Source organism: Aedes aegypti, chromosome 2 (genome assembly GCF_002204515.2).
Source record: "Aedes aegypti strain LVP_AGWG chromosome 2, AaegL5.0 Primary Assembly, whole genome shotgun sequence".
NCBI classification, from domain to species: Eukaryota; Metazoa; Arthropoda; class Insecta; order Diptera; family Culicidae; genus Aedes; species Aedes aegypti.
In genome coordinates, this window is record NC_035108.1 from 346,014,337 (window position 1) to 346,033,304 (window position 18,968).

Below are 18,968 nucleotides of genomic sequence, written 5' to 3' on the forward strand. Positions count from 1 at the left end.
ATGCTAATATTCTTCAGTTTTGCCTTCGTTTTTCTTAACTGATTAACAGAAATTATGATATTTCGATTAGTATGTGGTGGGTTACGCACTATCGAAGTTACCCGCATTATCAAAGTTATCCCGTTTTACGGTATGTAAAAGTAGGACAAACATAAATGAGATGAATGTGCGCCAAATATTCGAGTTTTATTAATTAACATTGAAACCTCCAAGAGTCGATGCTCAATGACTCGATATCGACTCATGGATGCAAACCTGATACAAAATTTTATGCTTACTATGATGATTACCTATTTAAAACATTCCTGTGCCATGACATGGTATTTCTCTGAGTCGATGGTCTTTTCACAACTGTATTTTTGTAAAATGACAATGAATCATACTACACTGCAGCAGCTATTTGGGAGAATATGCTGGATATTTTGGTACGATTCTACTCTCCAATTCATAGAATCTTCTGGAACTTTTGAAATATTTCACAACATAAGAAACACTACAACAACATATAAGGCTATAATTATTTCAGATTAGAACACTACAGCAGTATTGAGGCCACATGCTCGATGGAGTATTGCCTGAGCATAAATTTAGGCGATTTTGAGGTCATCAGTATCATGCGATTTGAAAGATTATAGGTAGCTTTTCACTTAAGGCTGTGAACCGTTTCACCAATTCGTTTAATTATTAGTTAAAATTAGACATTTCGATAGTTATTTTCCCCTCAAATGGTTAAATTGAACTTCGCGGTCAACCCATTTGAGCTTTGACAGTCGAGTAGTTATTTATGAACAAAGTTGACAGAGGGTTAGTTATTCTCGAATACTCGGGAGCGGAAAATAACTTTCGAACTGTCAAGTTTAATCATGCTTCAGAGCAGGGGTACTTTCAACCGAGGGGGAATGACTATCGAGCTGTCAAATGCGAAATAAAACTTAAAGAATCGGTGGAACGGCTCACCCCCTTAAAATTTCGTTGGAATTTAGGTGTGATTTAGGTGTGTTAATGGACTCAAGATTAACTTTCAAGGAGCATGTCGCCTTCGTTACCTCCAAAGCCTCGAAAATACTTGGTTTCATATTCCGTGTAGCAAAACATTTCAAAAACATTCAATGTTTAAAATCTTTATACTGTTCATTAGTGAGGTCAGTTTTAGAATACTCATCAGTTGTTTGGGCTCCTTATTATCAGAATAGTATCATGCGTATCGAATCAATCCAACACAAGTTTGTACGGTTTAGCTTGCGTCATCTGCCATGGAACAATCCACTGAATTTGCCCAGTTACGAACAGCGTTGCAATCTTATTGGTCTAGAGTTACTGAGCGTACGCCGTGAAATCTCAAAAGCACTATTCATTTCTGATCTTTTGCAAACACAAATTGATTGTCCACATTTGTTGTCGCTCCTTAATCTTAATATACCTTACCGCCCTCTTCGCTCTAGTGCATTTCTTTATATTCGTGGTGCTCGCACTAATTATGGGCACCACGAACCTTTCGCCAGCATGTGTCGTTCTTTTAATCGTTGTTTTCATGATTTTGATTTTCATCTCTCTCGCCGCATTCTTCGTAATAGATTCAGTAGTATTCTCTCCAGTCCAACTTAACATATTGCATCAGATGAATTTTGTAGCCGTACATTAGTTTTACTATAGAAATAAGAATAATTTATATTACTAGTATTAAGCAAAAATTGTATCATTTGGAGTGTAACTTTCTGTTGGTACTAAAAGATGAGGAGATTTTGCGCCCATTTGAGGAAGAGTTATCTCAGCTCAACTCAAGTGGGCTTTTCCCTGCTCCAAAATAGAAATAAAGAAATAAAGATAAATTATAAACTTCAGTGATTCAGGTGAACAGTGCAGTAAACGTCTCAACTCCAACTACACAATGAGCTCAAGACGCGCCGACCGCCGCCGACCCTCGGATCGTCCCGACGACGATCGGGTCCGCCGCGAAGATCCCGAATATGCGGATCGATCTGCCCGTGCTTTGCCGCCCGCTGGCCGCAATCGCGGAAGAAGACCGTTCCCGCCTCGCCGAAACGACCGCTCCGGTCCTCGGCCACCCAGACCAGACCTACCTGTGTCATCCGCCCCGTCCCAAATCTTGAACGGCTTACGATGGGAATTCCCATCGCTGGGAACGATGGCTCAGCAAGACGTGTGCGGCCTAGTCAGCTTTACAGCTGAAGGCTTCCTCAATATACTTGAGGCATCATGGGTCAGGATGACCCGCATCGACACACGCATATCACGACAACTACCCTACCCGATTTACGTTCATTGCATGAACCAATATTTGATCGCGCAAATCATCCGTATCTCGGACGCCATCCGTCAACAAGCCACGTGGCCACATCGTATCCAAGGAGAGGATGCGTTCCATATCATCGGTGGACACCAGGTTGCCATGCCTGCTGAGATCCACGATTGGATCCAAGGCTTAGGAGCTTAGACAGATGCAGGGGGTTACCCCTATAACATCAGCGTTCCAGAGGCGATTCTCCCGAACCAGCGTCGAACGTTGCAACAAGTGCAACTACCCGGAGGAGACTTTGGTCCTGTGACCGCACAGCACCATAATGTGTACGAGAACATGATCTCGCCATACGTGCTACGCCGCCAGATTGAAGCGTGCTTGGAGAACGATCCCATCGACGGAGCTATCCAATTCGTACCGCTGCCAGCTAACTTGGCACCCGCTGGACTGAATCCGACCGAGAACCTGCTCGGGTACGAGACCCGCACCTCGCCATGGCACCGCGAAGCGCTCACGCTTTATGCGAATACCAACGACGCCTGGCCGACAGCGAACGGACTTGCCTCCCGTTTATGCTTTAACCCGGTTCTCTGGGCTAAGTGCGATTCAGCCATCATGAGTTTAGGCCGCAAAATGAACGTGGTACAAGGATTACCACCATTGACAAGCGGCGTCAGATCGGTTGGCACGACGATCGTCAACGAGGACGGTCAGCTGACCACACTGTTGAGACGTACAGATGGTCGACTCACATCCACTTATCCGGCTCGAAGGACCAATTATGTTCACGCACATAGAACGTCCGGAAGGTCCGCGGTGATACGATCACTATCATAAACACGGGTTTTATCGAAATCACTAAACTACACTTTATTTCGTCGGGAAAAGACACAACGGAGTTTATTACGGCGTAGAGTACCGATCGCGGCGGGGATATATTTCTAACTGTTTGGGTATCTATCTTTCTGCTATCTCTACCCCGTAGAGGTGGTTAGAGTGATGACGATCGGGAAGCGATCGGTAGCAATACCTAGATCAGCTGTGTGTAATAGTGGTGGACGAAAACAGAGAATGAGTGACCACGCGCTAGGGTGGCACTCGCAACATAACTTCATTAATTATTGGCGTACACAGTAAGCATAAAATTTTGTTTTACGTATGCATCCATGAGACGAATCGAGTCATGAGATGTTCATGGAGGTTTCACTGTAAATCAAAAAACTCGAATATATGGCGCACATTCATCCCATTCATGTTTATCTTGCTTTTTCATATGTCGAATTTGTTTTTAAGCCTGAGTTGAAACAGAAGACACGCGTTTCACATTTTCAAATCCAACCCGAATTAAAATTTACTTGAAATTGATTTGTTTACGTTTCAGCCACCAACCAAATTCCGAAAGAGACGACAATGATGAAGGATCTAAGAATATTCTACGAATTGGAATAAACAAAGTTCTAGAATATTCTGTTCAAGAGCTATTGTAGTGTTCCACAATTTGCAATTGTAATATTCTAATATTGAAATTGACCGCTGTAGTGCTCTTAAATTGCTGTTGTAGTGCTCAACGAAACTTTTCGATGAAACATTTCAAAACGTTACTGACAGACAGACAACTCTGGGATTTTATATATATATAACTAGCTTACCCTACGTGGCTAGCCACGTTCCAACGAAATTGTATAGCGAAAAGCTATGTATAATCTTTTAAAGTGCATGATACTGATGACCGCAATATCGCCTAAATGTATGCTCTGACCATACTCAATCGAGCACGTGGCCTCGATGCTGTTGCAATGTTCTAATCTGAAATAATCACAGCTTTAAATGCTGTTGTAGTGTTTCTTCTGATGTGAAATATTTTAAAAGTTCCAGAACATTCTTTGAATTATAAGATAGACTCTTACCGAAAATGCTCGAACACTGTCTTCCAGTGTTGTGAAAAACTCAATTTCTCACAACTCACGCTTGAGATTTTTCATGCGTGAGTTGTCAATCATGCAACTCAGCAGTCAAAAAATCATTGATGAGTTGGCTCACCTTTATAACTCATGGAAATATCAAGTCGAGGAACAGAAATGCTTTGGAAAACTGTTTTAAGGGACCATCACTGTAGCCATAACATTTTGGTTTCAGTATGCTTCCATGAGTCCATATCGAGTCATGGAACATCGACTCATCTAGGTTTCAGTGCAAAAAAAAAGTAAGAGGTTGTTTCCGAGATACGACCGCCAAGTTAACGTTGGATAACGTTAGCTTTTTCTATTTCCTGACTTGAGTCCGTCACGAACTTATGAAAGATTTCTACTTATAAAAATCCAATCAATTTCCATACTATTTGTTGCATGTTAATTCTGACGTATTATGGGCATTGTGTGTTATTATTTGGTTGGTTCGGTTACCACTTCAACACCGATAGAATCGGTCGATGGAAGAAGAAGCATGAGCGGTAGGGGAAATACCCATAGGGGGCAAAACGCGCCACCCTCGTTTTGGACGAACGATGTGTTTTAGAAAAAGTAGGGTCAAATGGTCCAAAATGCCACTTTATGGATTTGCGTCGTTTTCTCCTAATGAGATCCACACTTTACCGCCGTTCGAAGTCTTAACAGTAACTATACAATATTTGCTAGCAACCATCATGAAAACATTTTCCCAATTTGAGTTTTTTAACGGGTGTAAATCGTGTAGGAAAGTTGATTGAAAAATGGGAGTGGTTCAAAATGACCAAATGGATGGTGCAGAATGCCATTTAGTATGGAGAACTAGTAGTTTGCAACCATGTTTCTCCATGAGTTGGAAACGCATATTCCTTAATGAAATCATCGGAAAACCTTAATATTTAGGCAAAAAAGGGAAAACTGTTGAATTTCACCGGAAAATCAAGTAAAAATCTACGAGTTTATGTCCAAGGGTTGTGGCGGCAATTCTTGGGTAAACATATTTTAACATCGTTTGACAAAGAATACTAATTGAAACGTTCTAGGAATGATTTAATGAGGTGAGCCATTTTACCCCATCAGTGCGTCTTGGACCATGTTCCCCTATTCACCCTAGGTTATAGAAAATTGATAAAAATGCTTCTCTTAATATATTTTTATGTGTTTTTCTCAAGAAAATCGTGAAAACGTTTTTCGCTGTTTTCTTTGCAATTTTATGCGATTATCAAGGTCATATTTTAGGTCGATAAATAAATAAATTTCTGAAACTATCGCCGAGAGCCAACTTGTGCACTAACATAGTTTGTATCATTTGTCCTTAAAAAGCTTATTGAAGGACCTAAACTTTAATCAACTCGTGGGGAAAAACGCCCACCCCTAGTTCATAACATCAAAACAGCCGTTTGAATTCAAATATTACCAAACGTACAAAACGTAATGCCATATTGAAGTTACGCGCAATGTGGAACCTTACAAATGTATATTTTTCGCATCAGCATGTATACTATTATTGAACAATAACATCTGAACAAACGCCCGGTTGTATGCAGCATATAAGCAGGCGTGATTGTGTGGGTACGTTTACAGCACAAGTAACACCGAACTCAAGCGGGGCCTCTTACCCCGCAAAACAATACATATGCAGTTAAGCAAGCATTTAAAAAAAATGTTTTTTGAAACCCAGAAAAGTTAAAATGGATAGCTGTTTCCACTAGGGTAACCAATATATTTTGGACCCCTATATATTTTGGACCCCCTGGACCATTTTCCTGCAAATTTCCCAGTTTAAATCGAGAGACCAACTCAATATGCATGCCATTTGGAAAGATAGGACTATTCCGCATTTGCATCAACCGTTTGTACATAGAAAATGTGTTTGTTTTATCTGAAATTAATTTAATTTAATTAGTACATTCATGCAACCGTTACAACACGTTACACACAGAAATTGAAGCCGTCAGAAATTTTTCAAATGTAAACAAGAACTTTTTTCTAATTTCTGAACTAAAAGCGTAGAATTTCTTCGGTTTTCCATTGTCAATCAAATGATTAGACTAGAGGCAAGCATATTATACAAAAAGTGTTGTGGACTTTGTCGCCAAACGATAAAAAATGCCGAGGGGCCAAAATATATACTATGAGGGTCCAAAATGTATTGGTGTGTCCAAAATAATGAAAAACCGTGCTTCACAATTTAATTATTTTCGACGGTTTTTGGATCCTACATGACCGTAAGGGCAGTTTTGTCTCGTAGATGAAGTTTTTCTCTACATTTTGGCATGTTCTTAGACTTGGTTACGCTTTGCAATTAATTGATTGGGGCAAACAGCTAAAATCACTTTCTTAGGGGGTCCAAAATACGACCGTTACCCTATTTGATAGAAAACATGTTTGTTTATCCGTCCATCATTAACAAAGAGCATAAAATAATGTTTTTCACATCTAAAATCGCTGCTTTCCTTAACATGCACAAACTACCCCCAGTCCCCCTAACTCTTGCTCCCTAAACAAAGATTCCGGTTGAACGTTAGGTCCACGCATGATCCACTAAGATTGGTTGCTTTAGTGAGTTTCGAAGCCAGTTTGAGGGTGTGATACTTCTCCATGAACCGCGAACTCTATGTTCTCCTCTTTGCTCAAATCGATGTTAAAGTTGCGTGTACATGTTAACTTCAAAACGTCAAAACCTTACAACAGCAAGAAAAATGTGCTTTTCTATGAAAAATAAGACATCCCTCGATACTTCCCAATTTTTCAATAGTTCAGTCATCAAATCAATAGTTTTCATTGTTGGAGTAGATTCGTAGAAAGATTTCCAATCTATTGGTGCAAAAATCTGGAAAATCTATCCGGGCGTTAGTAAGTTATTAACAGTCAAAATCTAACCACTTTTCGTGACGCGAGCGATTTTTCGTTTTTCAAAATTGTACCCCAGTATATGTTGCCGTAAGACGTTATCCAACGTCAAAAACTCGAATATTTGTTGCACATTCCTTTCATTATCTGGCTTTTGCATAAGTTGGATTCGTCTTTGAATCTAGAGTGGAAATGGCAAACACCGTTATCATCATCATATATATAAAATCCCAGAGTTGTCTGTCTGTCAGTAACGCTTTGAAATGTTTCATCGAAAAGTTTCATTGAGCGCTACAACAGCAATTTTAGAGCACTACAACAGTCAATCTGAATACTAGAACTCTACAACTGCTTATTTAGATCACAACAACAACTATATGATAGAATATTCTGGAGTTTTCTGGAATATTATTCTTTTAGTTTAGTCGAATTTAATTCGGGTTGCGGTTGAATATTTGATTAACTAGCTTACCCAGCGTGGCTAGCCACGCTCGCACAACATTTGAAAGCAGAAAGCTATGCATAATCCTTCAAAGATTGATAATGTTTGTTTAACTGCAAAATGACAATATGAACTAATGAATATCTCTGTTCATAACTGTGAAAGTGCTCTATAAATAATAGGCTGAGAAATACACTCCGTCCCAGTTGAGCTGTAACCCGACATTGACATGCATGATACTAATGACCGCAAAATCGCCTAAATTTATACTCTGACCACAATCTATTGTGCATGTAACCTTAATGCTGTTGTAATGTTCTTCTTTGGAATAATTACAGCTGTAATCTGTTGTAGTGTTTCTTCAGCTGTGAAACATTTCGAAAATTCCAGAACATTCTATGAATTAGAGAAAATAACATTCTTGAATATTCTACTGAATAGCTGTTGCAGAGTTCCATAATATATTGTTGTCTTTCAAAATCATAGTTGTAATGACGCTTGAAAATATCGACTCATAGAACAGGAATGCTTTAGAAAGCTGTTATGGGGGACCATCATAGTAACCATGAAATTTTGGTTTAGTTTGTTTTTAGTTTCACTGTAAATCTATCTTTCTGCTATCTCTACCCCGTAGAGGTGGTTAGAGTGATGACGATCGGGAAGCGATCGGTAGCAATACCTAGATCAGCTGTGTGTAATAGTGGTGGACGAAAACAGAGAATGAGTGACCACGCGCTAGGGTGGCACTCGCAACATAACTTCATTAATTATTGGCGTACACAGTAAGCATAAAATTTTGTTTTACGTATGCATCCATGAGACGAATCGAGTCATGAGATGTTCATGGAGGTTTCACTGTAAATCAAAAAACTCGAATATATGGCGCACATTCATCCCATTCATGTTTATCTTGCTTTTTCATATGTCGAATTTGTTTTTAAGCCTGAGTTGAAACAGAAGACACGCGTTTCACATTTTCAAATCCAACCCGAATTAAAATTTACTTGAAATTGATTTGTTTACGTTTCAGCCACCAACCAAATTCCGAAAGAGACGACAATGATGAAGGATCTAAGAATATTCTACGAATTGGAATAAACAAAGTTCTAGAATATTCTGTTCAAGAGCTATTGTAGTGTTCCACAATTTGCAATTGTAATATTCTAATATTGAAATTGACCGCTGTAGTGCTCTTAAATTGCTGTTGTAGTGCTCAACGAAACTTTTCGATGAAACATTTCAAAACGTTACTGACAGACAGACAACTCTGGGATTTTATATATATATAACTAGCTTACCCTACGTGGCTAGCCACGTTCCAACGAAATTGTATAGCGAAAAGCTATGTATAATCTTTTAAAGTGCATGATACTGATGACCGCAATATCGCCTAAATGTATGCTCTGACCATACTCAATCGAGCACGTGGCCTCGATGCTGTTGCAATGTTCTAATCTGAAATAATCACAGCTTTAAATGCTGTTGTAGTGTTTCTTCTGATGTGAAATATTTTAAAAGTTCCAGAACATTCTTTGAATTATAAGATAGACTCTTACCGAAAATGCTCGAACACTGTCTTCCAGTGTTGTGAAAAACTCAATTTCTCACAACTCACGCTTGAGATTTTTCATGCGTGAGTTGTCAATCATGCAACTCAGCAGTCAAAAAATCATTGATGAGTTGGCTCACCTTTATAACTCATGGAAATATCAAGTCGAGGAACAGAAATGCTTTGGAAAACTGTTTTAAGGGACCATCACTGTAGCCATAACATTTTGGTTTCAGTATGCTTTCATGAGTCCATATCGAGTCATGGAACATCGACTCATCTAGGTTTCAGTGCAAAAAAAAACTCGAATATTTGTTGCACATTCCTTTCATTATCTGGCTTTTGCATAAGTTGGATTCGTCATTGAATCTAGAGTGGAAATGGCAAACACCGTTATCATCATCATATATATAAAATCCCTGAGTTGTCTGTCTGTCAGTAACGCTTTGAAATAATTCACCGAAAAGTTTAATTGAGCGCTACAACAGCAATTTTAGAACACTACAACAGTCAATCTGAATACTAGAACTCTACAACTGCTTATTTAGATCACAACAACAACTATATGATAGAATATTCTGGAGTTTTCTGGAATATTATTCTTTTAGTTTAGTCGAATTTAATTCGGGTTGCGGTTGAATATTTGATTAACTAGCTTACCCAGCGTGGCTAGCCACGCTCGCACAACATTTGAAAGCAGAAAGCTATGCATAATCCTTCAAAGATTGATAAAGCATTTCTGTTCCACGACTTGATATTTCCATGAGTTATAAAGGTGAGCCAACTCATCAATGATTTTTTGACTGCTGAGTTGCATGTTTGACAACTCACGCATGAAAAATCTCAAGCGTGAGTTGTGAGAAATTGAGTTTTTCGCAACACTGGAAGACAGTGTTCGAGCATTTTCGGTAAGAGTCTATCTTATAATTCAAAGAATGTTCTGGAACTTTTAAAATATTTCACATCAGAAGAAACACTACAACAGCATTTAAAGCTGTGATTATTTCAGATTAGAACATTGCAACAGCATCGAGGCCACGTGCTCGATTGAGTATGGTCAGAGCATACATTTAGGCGATATTGCGGTCATCAGTATCATGCACTTAAGATTATACATAGCTTTTCGCTATACAATTTCGTTGGAACGTGGCTAGCCACGTAGGGTAAGCTAGTCATATATATAAAATCCCTGAGTTGTCTGTCTGTCAGTAACGCTTTGAAATAATTCACCGAAAAGTTTAATTGAGCGCTACAACAGCAATTTTAGAACACTACAACAGTTAATTTGATTGTTATAACATTGCAATTTCAAATGTAGAGCATTACAAAAGTTATTTGACAGAATATTCTAGAGTTTCATGGAACACATTTCCTCTTCATTCGTAGAATTTTCTTGAATTGTTCAAAGTTTTTGTTTTCATTTTCTGGATTAATATATCTATTTTTAATTTTCACTGATGCTGCAAAATCAATTTTGTGCTATCATAATCAATATATGCTTATGTTTCGAAAAAAAGTAAGAGGTTGTTTCCGAGATACGACCGCCAAGTTAACGTTGGATAACGTTAGCTTTTTCTATTTCCTGACTTGAGTCCGTCACGAACTTATGAAAGATTTCTACTTATAAAAATCCAATCAATTTCCATACTATTTGTTGCATGTTAATTCTGACGTATTATGGGCATTGTGTGTTATTATTTGGTTGGTTCGGTTACCACTTCAACACCGATAGAATCGGTCGATGGAAGAAGAAGCATGAGCGGTAGGGGAAATACCCATAGGGGGCAAAACGCGCCACCCTCGTTTTGGACGAACGATGTGTTTTAGAAAAAGTAGGGTCAAATGGTCCAAAATGCCACTTTATGGATTTGCGTCGTTTTCTCCTAATGAGATCCACACTTTACCGCCGTTCGAAGTCTTAACAGTAACTATACAATATTTGCTAGCAACCATCATGAAAACATTTTCCCAATTTGAGTTTTTTAACGGGTGTAAATCGTGTAGGAAAGTTGATTGAAAAATGGGAGTGGTTCAAAATGACCAAATGGATGGTGCAGAATGCCATTTAGTATGGAGAACTAGTAGTTTGCAACCATGTTTCTCCATGAGTTGGAAACGCATATTCCTTAATGAAATCATCGGAAAACCTTAATATTTAGGCAAAAAAGGGAAAACTGTTGAATTTCACCGGAAAATCAAGTAAAAATCTACGAGTTTATGTCCAAGGGTTGTGGCGGCAATTCTTGGGTAAACATATTTTAACATCGTTTGACAAAGAATACTAATTGAAACGTTCTAGGAATGATTTAATGAGGTGAGCCATTTTACCCCATCAGTGCGTCTTGGACCATGTTCCCCTATTCACCCTAGGTTATAGAAAATTGATAAAAATGCTTCTCTTAATATATTTTTATGTGTTTTTCTCAAGAAAATCGTGAAAACGTTTTTCGCTGTTTTCTTTGCAATTTTATGCGATTATCAAGGTCATATTTTAGGTCGATAAATAAATAAATTTCTGAAACTATCGCCGAGAGCCAACTTGTGCACTAACATAGTTTGTATCATTTGTCCTTAAAAAGCTTATTGAAGGACCTAAACTTTAATCAACTCGTGGGGAAAAACGCCCACCCCTAGTTCATAACATCAAAACAGCCGTTTGAATTCAAATATTACCAAACGTACAAAACGTAATGCCATATTGAAGTTACGCGCAATGTGGAACCTTACAAATGTATATTTTTCGCATCAGCATGTATACTATTATTGAACAATAACATCTGAACAAACGCCCGGTTGTATGCAGCATATAAGCAGGCGTGATTGTGTGGGTACGTTTACAGCACAAGTAACACCGAACTCAAGCGGGGCCTCTTACCCCGCAAAACAATACATATGCAGTTAAGCAAGCATTTAAAAAAAATGTTTTTTGAAACCCAGAAAAGTTAAAATGGATAGCTGTTTCCACTAGGGTAACCAATATATTTTGGACCCCTATATATTTTGGACCCCCTGGACCATTTTCCTGCAAATTTCCCAGTTTAAATCGAGAGACCAACTCAATATGCATGCCATTTGGAAAGATAGGACTATTCCGCATTTGCATCAACCGTTTGTACATAGAAAATGTGTTTGTTTTATCTGAAATTAATTTAATTTAATTAGTACATTCATGCAACCGTTACAACACGTTACACACAGAAATTGAAGCCGTCAGAAATTTTTCAAATGTAAACAAGAACTTTTTTCTAATTTCTGAACTAAAAGCGTAGAATTTCTTCGGTTTTCCATTGTCAATCAAATGATTAGACTAGAGGCAAGCATATTATACAAAAAGTGTTGTGGACTTTGTCGCCAAACGATAAAAAATGCCGAGGGGCCAAAATATATACTATGAGGGTCCAAAATGTATTGGTGTGTCCAAAATAATGAAAAACCGTGCTTCACAATTTAATTATTTTCGACGGTTTTTGGATCCTACATGACCGTAAGGGCAGTTTTGTCTCGTAGATGAAGTTTTTCTCTACATTTTGGCATGTTCTTAGACTTGGTTACGCTTTGCAATTAATTGATTGGGGCAAACAGCTAAAATCACTTTCTTAGGGGGTCCAAAATACGACCGTTACCCTATTTGATAGAAAACATGTTTGTTTATCCGTCCATCATTAACAAAGAGCATAAAATAATGTTTTTCACATCTAAAATCGCTGCTTTCCTTAACATGCACAAACTACCCCCAGTCCCCCTAACTCTTGCTCCCTAAACAAAGATTCCGGTTGAACGTTAGGTCCACGCATGATCCACTAAGATTGGTTGCTTTAGTGAGTTTCGAAGCCAGTTTGAGGGTGTGATACTTCTCCATGAACCGCGAACTCTATGTTCTCCTCTTTGCTCAAATCGATGTTAAAGTTGCGTGTACATGTTAACTTCAAAACGTCAAAACCTTACAACAGCAAGAAAAATGTGCTTTTCTATGAAAAATAAGACATCCCTCGATACTTCCCAATTTTTCAATAGTTCAGTCATCAAATCAATAGTTTTCATTGTTGGAGTAGATTCGTAGAAAGATTTCCAATCTATTGGTGCAAAAATCTGGAAAATCTATCCGGGCGTTAGTAAGTTATTAACAGTCAAAATCTAACCACTTTTCGTGACGCGAGCGATTTTTCGTTTTTCAAAATTGTACCCCAGTATATGTTGCCGTAAGACGTTATCCAACGTCAAAAAGTAAGAGGTTGTTTCCGAGATACGACCGCCAAGTTGACGTTGGATAACGTTAGCTTCTTCTATTTCCTGGCTTGAGACCGTCACGAACTTATGAAAGATTTCTACTTATAAAAATCCAATCAATTTTCGTACTATTTGTTGCATGTGTGCGTTATAGACATTGCGTGTTATTATTTGGTTGGTTCGGTTACCACTTCAACACCGATAGAATCGGTCGATGGAAAAAGAAGCATGAGCGGTAACTCTTGCTCCCTAAACAAAGATTCCAGTTGAACGTTAGGTCCACGCATGATCCACTAAGTTTGGTTGCTTTAGTGAGTTTCGAAGCCAGTTTGAGGTTGAGATACTTCTCCATGAACTGCGAACCCTATGTTCTCCTCTTTGCTGAAATCGATGTTAACCCGTTAACGCCCAAGGTATCTCACAATTGGAATTCAGCTCCGATTTTGTTACTCATAGTCGTATTCCCATAAATTAAACCTTATTTCACCAAAAAATTTCAAGTCTATGGTGGGGATCCAAACAAATTCTTGAAAGTGTGTCGTCCATATCTAGCTGTTCTATAAGTTTATTTTCGAGATTAATCAAATATATTTTCATGCAGTTCGACCCATTACAATGTAAACAAGTTGGAAAAAACTGCTGGTGAGGGGTAATTCATATATTACGTCACGTACAGAAGAGGAAGGAGAGGGTTACAATGAAACGTGACTACCCATATAAAAATTGGAATCCATACAAAAAGTGTGATACAGAGGAAAATTGAGGAGGATGAATATGGCAAAACTTTGCGTGACATAATTTATGGGCGTACCCTGATAAAGAAATTGCAACATAAAGATAAAAATTCCAGAGGCGAAAGGTGCATGCCAGAACTAAATCATTTAGTGACTTCAATTCAATTTTCCTGCTCTACCACGTAAGTAAGATACAGACATACAAACATTTTCACACATGTACATGTACAATAATGCACACTTTATACCAAAAACAAAATAAAATCTTACATCAAATATTTTGATTTAGAAAAAAACCTACAGATGTTTCAGAATAGTCTTCAAAAAGATTATATAAAACTTGCCAGCTGAAAATGGGAACATAATTATCAAAATATTTTTTCTGGTTCAAGTTATTAGTATACAATGTGACTCTGATCTGACAGTGATCGAAATTTATATTGGGCAATATCAGAATCTCGTTAGTGCTGATCAAAAGCTAGTCCTTCAGTCCAATGACAGTCGGCTATTTGTGAATATTTGAAGCCAACATTATTCGGCTATAACGTTTAAGTATCACTGATGCATATAATCTTATTCACCGATAGAGCCGAATCCATGCGGTCCAAGATTTTTGACACTAGAGCTGGCCAGAATACCTGGGGAGCATACGGAAGCGTGCCCGCTCAAATGTCACAATTTTTGGACCGAGTGAGTTCAGCAAGGAAGGCTCTTTACTGCTACTTCAACGCGTCGCTGGTTCTAAAAGGTAAACAGCCATACAAAACTACGACCAAACAATGGCGGAGGCGTAATCAACTTTCTCGAAAACATTCATTTTGGGAATTAAGTAGAATTTTCTGATTAAATTGGCAACAACGCACTGCAGTAGCGCGTAGTAAATAACTGCTTGCAAACAATATCTTTCAAGCGCATTTATTACCTGTAATTTTGCGAATAATAATTTTAACTTTTCCACGTTTAAGTCATAAAACTGGTTCTGGACTTAGGTTGGCGGCTATTCAATTTTACTCTCATTTGACAGCCGCCATTCACCATTGGAGTTCAGTTCATAGATGAATAAGTAAATTTGTCGTTTTTTTCGTTCTTCACGCCCTTCAAAAGATCAAAGGATCTAAATGGTGTCAAGGTTCATCTAAAAATGTAAGGAGCATTGCATCCGCAATAAGCGATTGTTGCTAGAATCGATAGTAAGTATCCATTGTTTTGATCTAGGCAGACCAATTTCTTATAGGTTGTTTCCTTGATGTTTCGCACATAAAAGCAATTCCCAGCTTATATGTTTTTTTTGCGAAAATATCTCCTTTAGTTGATCATCGTTTTCGAAGATACCAAATTTTTCATCACTGGACTTCAATCATGAGAATGATTTCCGAACTAAGAAGGTTTTAGGCGAATAGCTTTCTTTGCATTTAATCAGTGGACTGATATATAAGCGAAAAAAATGTATGCCCAGTAGTGACATTTAGGTGATTTCCAAAGTACAGTCAAACCTCCATGAGTCGATATCTGAAGGGACCATCGACTCATGGAAATATCGAGTCGTGGAAACAAAATCCTTGGAAAGCTGTTTGTGGGGACCATCATAGTAACCATGAAATTTTGTTTTCAGTATGGTTCCATGAGTCGATTTCGAGTAATGGAACATCGACTCATGGAGGTTTCACTGTAATAAGTTTCCAGGCTATTTGGTCTCATTCAGTTCTCCAACTTTGTCAAAAACACTAACTTTGTATCCAATCTCTAGATTGAGATAAAAGCAAATAATGTATTTGTCTACTTGTGGCACCTTGGGATAATTTTCCAAACTACTATGTTTCTGGGCGAATAGATCCCATTCAGCTGAAAACTTTTGACGAAGATACCAAATTCGAGAGTTAGATTTTTTTCAGTTTCATCGCTGGACTGATATAAAAAAATAAATATTTGACCACTAGCGCCACCTTGTGAGTGTTTTCCGAACTAATATGGTTTAAGGCGAAAAGGGTTTAGTTGTTCAACATTGTCCATGACACAAACTTTGTATCTAATCACTTGACTAAGATATTCGCTAATAAAATCTTTGCCCACTTGCGCCATCTTGTGAGTGTTATAAGGTTTTATGTGACTAAGTATCATTCAGTTGTTCAACATTTTCGAAGACAACAATTTTGTATCTCATAACAGAACTGAGATGCAAGTAAATACAATATTTGCCCACTAGCGCAATCTAGTGAATGTTTTTCGAACTAATAAAATTTCGGGCGAATAGATCTCATTAAGTTGAACACATTTGTCGAAGACACCAATGTTGTATCTCATCACTGAACTAATATATAAACAATCAAAATGTTCGATCGCTAGCGCCATCTTTTGAGTGTATTCCGAACTAAAAATGTTTTAGGCGAATATTTCTCATTAAGTTGATCAACTATGTCGAAGACATCAATTTTGTATCTAATAACTGGACTAATACAAGCAAATAAAATATCTGCTCACTAGCGCCATATAGTGAGAGTTTTCCCAACTAATAAGTTTTCGGGTGACTAGATCTCATTCAGTTAAACACATTTGTCCAAGACACCAATGTTGTATATCATCACTGAACTGAGATATAAGCAATCAAAATGTTCGACCATTAGCGCCATCTTTTGAGTGTTTTCCGAACAAATAAGATTTAAGGTGAATAGTTCTCATTTAGTTGATCAACTTTAACGAAGACACCAATTTTGTATCTCATAACTGGACTAAGATATAAGCAAATAAAGTTTTGGCTCACTAGCGCCATCTTGGGAGTGTTTTCCGAATTTATAAGGTTCTATGCGAATAGGTATTATTTAGTTGTTCAACTTTGTCGAAGACACCGTTTTTGTATCCCATAACTGGGCTAAGATACAAGCAAATAAAGTTTTGGCTCACTAGCGCCATCTTGGGAATGTTTTCCGAATTTATAAGGTTCTATGCGAATAGGTGATATTTAGTTGTTCAACTTTGTCGAAGACACCATTTTTGTATCTTATAACTGGGCTAAGATATAAGCAAATAAAGTTATTGCTCACTAGCGCCATCTTGACACTGTTTTGACGTTGGATAACGTCTTACGGCAACATACTGGGGTACAATTTCGAAAAACGAAAAATCGCTCGCGTCACGAAAAGTGGTTAGATTTTGACTGTTAATAACTTACTAATGCCCGGATAGATTTTCTAGATTCTTGCACCAATCGATTGGAAATCTTTCTACGAATCTACTCCAACAATGAAAACTATTGATTCTCATGGCTAAACTATTGAAAAATTGAGAAATATCGAAGCATGTCTTATTTTTCGAAGAAAAGCACATTTTTCCTGTGTATTCCTGACACAGACATCATTGAGAGATATCTTAGCCACTTTCGTCTTTCGAAGGGAAACGCCCCTTTCGGTCTTCTTCTTACTTCTCTTTATTATCTCGTGTTCAGTCGAAGCCAATCAAATTCCACTTCACGCGCACGCGCACGACCGCATTTTAATTCAATCGTCTTCGGTAATCTTTTGGTGTGTTTCTGTCTAAGAATGGAATGAAAACCCAGTTCGATGGATTGTGACTACCACCAACCGTCCTTATCAGGACGACAATTTAATTTTGAAAGAGAGTTATGAGAATTTTACACCGTGAAGAGCGACATTACTGGTGAATGGATGTGATGGATTCATATTTCGATCAGTCATTTGCCACATGCATGCCAAAGCAATCAGTATAAACTTGTCGAATTGAAAGCTAAAACTTATCAGCAACAGCTTTGTTGATGATTTGATTTGGTAAGAAATTGTCGATCGAAACCAAATAAGCGCATAGAGAAAACTGCAAAAATGCTACCGCCGCCCGACGGGAACCTAGCTAAAACTTTGTTTGCCGTTGAAAAACTAATCATCCGAAATTTAAATTGGTAATTAAATAAATTAATTAATTAATAATAGGTGAAATATCTTAAGCCGTAACTCTTTTACGTGGAATACATTGTTGTGGCTCTGAAAAGGGCCGTTTTGCTTGAAATTGCGTCCTAATTCAATTTAAACTCGTTCGCCACGGATACGACGAGCCAGCTAGAAGGCCTTCGGCATGATGGTGACACGCTTGGCGTGGATCGCGCACATGTTAGTACCCTCAAAGATAGGCCTCGCTCGCTTCCTGCTGGGCCATGACGCCAAGCTGTGTAATCGCAAATCGGTCTTGAAGTCCTGAGCGATTTCACGGACCAGGCGCTGGAAATACAACTTGTCGATCAGCAGCTCCGTAGAATTCTGGTAGCGACGGATCTCACGCAGAGCGACCGTTCCTGGCCGATAGCGATACGGCTTCTTGACTCCTCCGGTGGCTGGGGCGCTCTTGCGAGCGACTTTCGTGACCGGCTGCTTGCGAGGGGCTACTTTCCAGCCATCGTCGTAGTAGTGTTCTCTGGACGGATTGAAACAAACGAATGATTGAATTTGCGCGGCTGCCGGTCCCTTTTATGACCTTCTCTTGCGAGCGAGCGAGACGAACAGTGAACAGCGAGCGAGCAAGAAGAATTCATCCATCGCGTACCGCATAAAAGCAGCCGAGCCGGCGGCCGAGCATCAGTTTTGTTACAATCGTTGCCGAAGTTAGACCGGCCTCGGAAAAGGAAGCGCCAAGCGTGACAACATCCAGTGCATCATCACCAAGCCCGCCATCCGCCGTCTGGCTCGCCGTGGCGACGTCAATCGTACCTCCGGTCTCATCTACGAGGAAACCCGCGGTGTGCTGAGCTGAAGTCATCCAGAATTCTGTCGGCTACGCTCTGAAGTGGCAGGGCCATACGCTGTACAGATTTGGAAGCTAAATCGTCCCCATCACCGACAGCAAAACTACCACTGAATTCACAAAACCTGAGCATGAAATGGCGATCGACGATATCCTCACCCAACCGTCCTTTTCAGGACGACAATTTAATTTGGAAAGAGTTTCGAAAATATTTCAC

The 18,968-nt window shown here is 38.7% G+C and overlaps 1 pseudogene; it reads right to left on the bottom strand.

The window, feature by feature from the left end:
• The window catches only part of LOC110675858, a 32,578-nt pseudogene extending 14,191 nt beyond the window's left edge, over positions 1 to 18,387 (bottom strand).
• Between the last annotated feature and the right edge of the window lie 581 nt (positions 18,388 to 18,968).